This window comes from Bremia lactucae, linkage group LG9, assembly GCF_004359215.1.
Source record: "Bremia lactucae strain SF5 linkage group LG9, whole genome shotgun sequence".
NCBI classification, from domain to species: Eukaryota; Oomycota; class Peronosporomycetes; order Peronosporales; family Peronosporaceae; genus Bremia; species Bremia lactucae.
In genome coordinates this window covers 2963987-2970489 of record NC_090618.1, presented here as the reverse complement: position 1 = coordinate 2970489, position 6503 = coordinate 2963987, and positions in this window count along the sequence as shown.

The following is a 6503-nucleotide window of genomic DNA, read 5'->3' as shown; positions in this document are numbered from 1 at the left end:
CGGTCAACGCCGTCGTCATCCTTCTGCATGAGCGCGCTGCCGATTGCAAAATTACTTGCATCGCAGACGACGCTAAAGGGCTTATCCGCGTCTGGCAATGCCAAGACCGGTGCCTCTACAAGAGATTGCTTCACTGATGTGAACGCATCTTCTTGTTCTTTTAACCAAACCCATTCTGTGTCCTTTTTAAGGAGATCAGATAATGGTTTAGTTTGCTCCGCATAATTCTTGCTATACTTATGCAAGTAATTAGCGAGCCCTAGGAATTGGCGCAAATCCTTCACATGCCGTGGGATTGGCCATTCCTTTACTGATTTTACCTTGTCTGGGTCTGCTCGTACACCATGTGTACCAACGATGCAGCCCAGTACAGGTATCTCAGGGACCCCTATGACGCACTTTTGCAAGTTGACGTACAATTGGGCGTCCTTTAAAGTCTGCAACACAGCGTCTAAATGACGCTTGTGCGACTCTATTGCGCTCAGCCCGTCCTCGGCCCTACTATGCACGAATACATCGTCAAAGTAATGAGGCGCGTAGGCACGGTGCTGACGCATCACGTGAGCCACCACTCGGTTGAATGTCGCTGGTGCGTTTTTCAAACCTTGGGGCATCACAAGCCACTCCCAAAGCATCCCCCTTGGGGTGCTTACTGCCGTTTTGGTTACATCGGACTCTCTCATGAGTACCTGACAGTAGCCATCCTTCAAATCCAACGCGGAAACGATAGTTGACTTTCCCATGGAGTTCAACAAAATATCTTTCCGCGGGATTGGCGTTTGCGCCGGTATGGTCGCCGTGGTTAGCGTGTTGTAAGCATGAACCACGCGCCATCCACCTGTGGCTTTACGCACGCAAAAGTTCGGGTTGCAGTGAGGCGATTTGCTCTCACGCACATGTCCCGCCTTGGCTCGTTTGTCGAAGAACTCATCGATATAATCGACTTGTTCTTTCGGCAACGGCCATTGCCTGGTCACACAATACTTGGTGCCAGGTTCGAGCATCGACAAAAGATCGCTTCGCGTTTTCATGAAAGGATTGCAAGTTATCAGTCCTTCGGGCATCTCAGAAGAAATGCACGTGGCTAACGCACCCCTTCCAACCGCACCAGGCTCTTGACACTGTGCCGGTTTATGCGACGCATGACTTCTTGTCAGCTCGCCGTCTACTGCCACAGGCTCTCGGCTCTGTGCAGGACATTCGGACGCATGACTACTTGTCATCGTCCTATTCACTATCATCAGTTGAGAGCTTCGCTTTCAACTGATATAGCAGCATCGTTAATATTAACGTCAGCAACAGCCTTATTGCTATTACGATTTATCTTCTTTAATGTTAATTGAATCAACATTGGTATATGTGCATTGACTGTTAAGTCAATTCGTGATATGCAATAGCAGGATTGGTCTTTGCTCAAGCGAGTCCTCTCCTCGCTTGAATTAAAGTCACTCTCAAGCAAGGTGGATATTCGAGGCCGACTTTCCGTTCATGGCTATGCTATCAACGAAGTCGTTGGTGCGAAATCTCGCACCGATCTCAACCGATTAGTTACACTTTTGTAGAGGCATTATTAAGCCCCTGTGGCATATTCTGCCACTCCTAAGCATTCCGCTTGGGATACTTACTGCTGTAACGGAATATCTGTTCACGGATAGGGATCTTTTAAAACCCATCCATCAGATCTATTGAGAAAGAGATTGTGCTCTTTAACATAACATCACCTTTATCTGTATCGGCGTTTGAGCCGGTAGCGTTGCAGTGTGGAAGAGCGTCTGAAAACGAACACTGGTCACAGCTTAGTCATCTGGATCTCCGGTCCCACGGCGAGGACGCTGGATTAGCTCGCTGCTCGCGACGCGCATCATGAGTGATACCTTACGTCAAAGGTAATGAAACACCGTAAGGTTCTGACGCTATTGCGTGATCAGGCCCGTGGAGCTTCGGTGATCTCAATGAGGAAAATTCCGATCGTTTGTTTTTAAAAAATAAAAAGGGGAAACTTTACTTCTGGTGAGAACTGGGTCATCGTGCCCGCCGCCTCGGCAATATTTGGAATCTTAGAAAGTCTGTGGTTTTGGCTGATATTCGTTTGAAACCAAAGCTTCGTTTCATTTCGCCAAGCTTAAGGCCAAAGACCAGTTACGTTCGGCATTTATGCCACAAAGCGAGGATAGGCTTAGTCACTACTTCAGTGCTTCGGTTGACCTTACAATGATGGATCGAAGCCGCACTGAGGCTATCGATCCACCTATTCCCACTTCTACTGGTGAGAAGCGACGTTTGACGCAAAGTGACCCTGAGCTTGGCGCTCAAAAACGTCAACGGCGTACGGGCAATCTTGCCGCAGAGGCGGCTTAAATTCCCAAGAGTTTCAGAAAACGGGTACCCTATCCACTTCACTAGGTACTGGTGCTGGCCCTTACAACGACGTCGCTTTAAAACTTTCTCCACGTGAAACTGAAGATTTCCTCGCGCATCAAGCAGCGCGGGAGGGGGCCGAAATTTCGACGGAAGCATTTGATGCGCTAAAGCACGAGGTACAACCTCTTCGCGAGGGCCTTGCTCTGATTGAGGGCTCTTTTGAGGCGGTTAAGAGCCGTCTTTTAATGCTATAACGTCACCAACCTCGTTTAAAGGGTCCGCTGGACATCCTGGTGGGGATGCAGCAATCTGTAGTACGACGGCCTGTCTCCGCGTAAGCGCCTTTCAGTCCACGTGGGAAGGGTCCCGATATGGCCTAAGCAAACCGTCGTAGACCACTGGTGTGCACGCTGCTTGCTAGGAAGGTTAAGCGTGTAAGCTAGGCCCTTCTTGGCCACGACCGTAAATGGTCCAATAAAGCGCGGGCGCAATTTGGTCTTGAAGACCGCGCGAAGTTAGTAGGTAAATTTTTAGCGTTTAATAAAACTCGGCCTCCGACCACATAAGAATTAATACAGCTTCTGCCTTTGGCAACTGCTTGTTCTTTTTCTTTGTCTCAGCTATCAGCCATCGTGTCACGTACATATCTTAAGACATTGAATCGCGTCGCGAGAAACTGAATGTTAAAATGTTTTTGGAGTGAAGATGCTGCAACTCATGGTTGCGCATCTTCACTCCATAAACATTTTACCACTTCCATTAAGCACGTCTTTTGCATCGACATGCACCTCTTTTCGTCAAATCTCGACCATTTGAATAAGTTGAGTGGTACGAAACAAGGATGATTGCTTGAAATGCAACACCCAATTTTGAAATGGGGATAGCTTTAGGTCTGTTGGCATTTGGTAGTATATATAGGTTATATTACTAATGAGAAGAAACAGGGGTACAGTACCGCCCATGATTTCTTTCACAAGCAAGCGGGCGAAATTAATTCGCTGCGACCGCTGTTTCATCCAGGCTTCACAAGCCTGGTGACGATGAGACGGAATTTTTCATCGATGCCTTATTCCGGCAGGCCTACCTCTACTGTTTTTTATTAGCTGCGTTAAGAAAGATAGTTACTTGTTTGCGATTGCAGATGTTCTGGAATGAATTAGATTTACTTGTGTCCAAATGGTAACAGGGCTTATATCAGCAAGCATATCGACTTATTCTCCCCCACCAAACCCTGAACCACGCAGTATTATCGTTGACGGAACGCGTGGATGAGTGAAACCGTTGATAAAAACGGAGTGTAGCCTGTAGAGGCATGGATAGCGTTATCAAACGCAAATTTCACCACTGGGAGCATTAAGCTCCAGCGCTTTGGTATACACTTCCGCGTGAAACGTCTTCAATGACGCGATTGACACTTTCAGTTTAACCCATCGGTCTGCTGTGAACATGTCCACTCTGTTGCCAAGCACTCGGGAAATAGTTTTCTAGAATTTGCCCTTGAAACGGGGGTCTCGACCAGAGATACTTGCCACTAGCAAACCGTGTTGTCGAAACACGCGATCGATGGACATCCTTGCCATACCTTTACCATCAATGGTATCCGGCACAGCTGCTAAGTGAACCATATTGCTTAATCGACCAACAAAGACCACTATGTCGGTGTTATCGGCCAAATCTTTCGGTAGGCCCCAAAAAATCCATACTAATGGACTCCTAACCCCTGTGAGTACGGGCAGACTTGCAAGAGGTACAGCAGAATGCGCCGAGGATTTAACCCGTTGGCAAGTTTCAGATGTGCGAACGTATGTGTTGACCCATTTGTAAAGTTGGGCCACCAATAAATCTGGCTTACAGAGCCGTGGGTCTTTTCTCTACCAAGATGACCAACAAGGACAGTATCATGTGCCTTATAGAGGATTCCGTACTTCAAATTCCTATCATGAAGAACAAACACGCGCGGATTATCCGCAGCGTCCGTGCATAAAGAAACAGGTCGTTATCGATAAAAGATCGATGTAACTTTGCTCGCAAACGTGCCGACAATTTAGAGCCTGATTCAGAGCTACACACTGCTCATTCTGGGCGTAAGCCGAACGGATTCATTCAGTAATAGACGACGTGTTAGTCGTTAAATGAGAGAACTCATGGACCGGCCTGCGGGATAACGCAACGACCAAAAGGATTTGCGTAAGTGGTTGGGTCCCGCCAAACGCTTTACACAAATATAGCGAAAATTACGCTGATACGGCTAAGCCATTCTCTAATCTCCTTAAAAAGGAGCTGGACTATCACATATCATAATGCTTATCAAGCAGTTAAGGATAGTCTTATCCATGCCCCGATTCTGGCATTGCCAGATCCAAATTGGCCTTTCAGTGTCGTCTACGACGCATCAATTTTTTTCATTGGCAGTGCTCTTTTACAAACAGATGATGATGGGCGTGAAAGTGTAACTGCGTTCGTATCTAGACAGCTTTAGAGCTGGAAAAGGGTACTCAGGACATGACAAAGATGCACTTGCAATGAAGTATGCTCTTAATAAATTCGGAGTTCATCTGCTAGGCTCTAAGCCTTTTGTGATATATACAGACAGATCACGCGTCGTTACGCACTGCGACTAAGTCGCCCCATCTCTCACAGAGAATGACCTGATGGTTATCCTTTTTCGCCGAATACAACCTCGAGGTGAAGTTTAAGCCTGGCAAGCAGAATACTTTGTCTCTTAGGAACCGGCCAATCTACTATGGCTTTTACCTAAGCGGGATCCGCTCTAAAGCCTCGCCTTCCAATGAAGCACCCTAAAAAAAGATTTGTTTTTGCGCCAGAAATGCATTTAGATGCACTGGCATACAATTTATAGGTGCGCATACATTCCGGCACTGCTCGCAAATGGTCTATGTGGGTTTCCACAGCCGACCAACCCTACTCCGCATGACTATGGACAAAAATGTCATCAAAATAAGTCTGTACATAACCTCGATGAGGGCGGAACAGTTGCGTCACTAAGCATCTAAATGTTGCCGGGGCATTGGAAGCCCTTGTGGCATAACCAACCACTCCCATAGCATACCGCTTGGGGTGCTAACTTCTGTAAGCGGATTATCGCTAGCTCGCAAGGCAATTTGTATACCTCTCGACTAAGTCAGGTGCACTGTACATTGTACATCTCACCATATTGTTCTGAAGAACATCCTTTCTAGGAATGGGAATTTGTGCTGGTATAGTGGCAGCATTAAGTTTATCATAAGCATGTACAATGCGTCAATTTCCTTGTGGCTTTTTGACACAAATTGTTGGTGTCGAATGGGGAGTTTTGTTCTCTTGTACCATTCCAGCCTCATGTTTAGCACGGAACAAATCGTCAATAACGTCACACTGTTTCTTTTGTAAAGGCCTCTGTCGTGTAACATAGTATATGGTTCCAGGAACCATGTCAATTTCATGACGGAGACCTCCATCCGGGGTAAAAGAGATGGTAGATTGGTACATACCACATCTTGAAATTTCTTCATCATGGAATAAAATGGATCCGTAAATCTTTAAAGATCAATGATCCACTTCGCGCACTAAGCGCAGCTTTTGTGGCATCCAGGACAGCTTCATCCAGAAGTGACGATATGTTTAATTCAATCGTTGATCGAATGACCATTATCTCAGATAAGGCGCCAGTCTTAAGGCTCGGCCGCATTCATTAGCAAACATTTTGTCTAGCTTTAAAAGAGCATGTAATGGAGGGATTGCCGCAAAGCTTAATTCTCCTTCGATGTTACCGGTTACACTATTTACAAGCGTACGCAATTGCTCGCTCGTATCACTTTGTGAGATTACAGACGCTTCGCGTCTCCCCTGTTTTGGAGAAGAGACAATACGCCTCTTAGAGGCCGGGATAGTCAATAATTATTGCTATAAGTAATTTTGATCGCGCGCGCTGCATACGGTAATTCATAGAGACTTTGAATGCAGATTTAGGTATAAGTAAATTATTCGAGCTTACAACCTGCAAGAAAAGTACAATTTTTGTTGTTTGTCCTTACACACCTCCAGCAATACTGGCGTTGACTAAACATTAAAGCTCGTTAAGGAGACGTAACCTCTTCATTATTGTAACCTTTTTGAAACCTATCGAAATTCATACGCACATT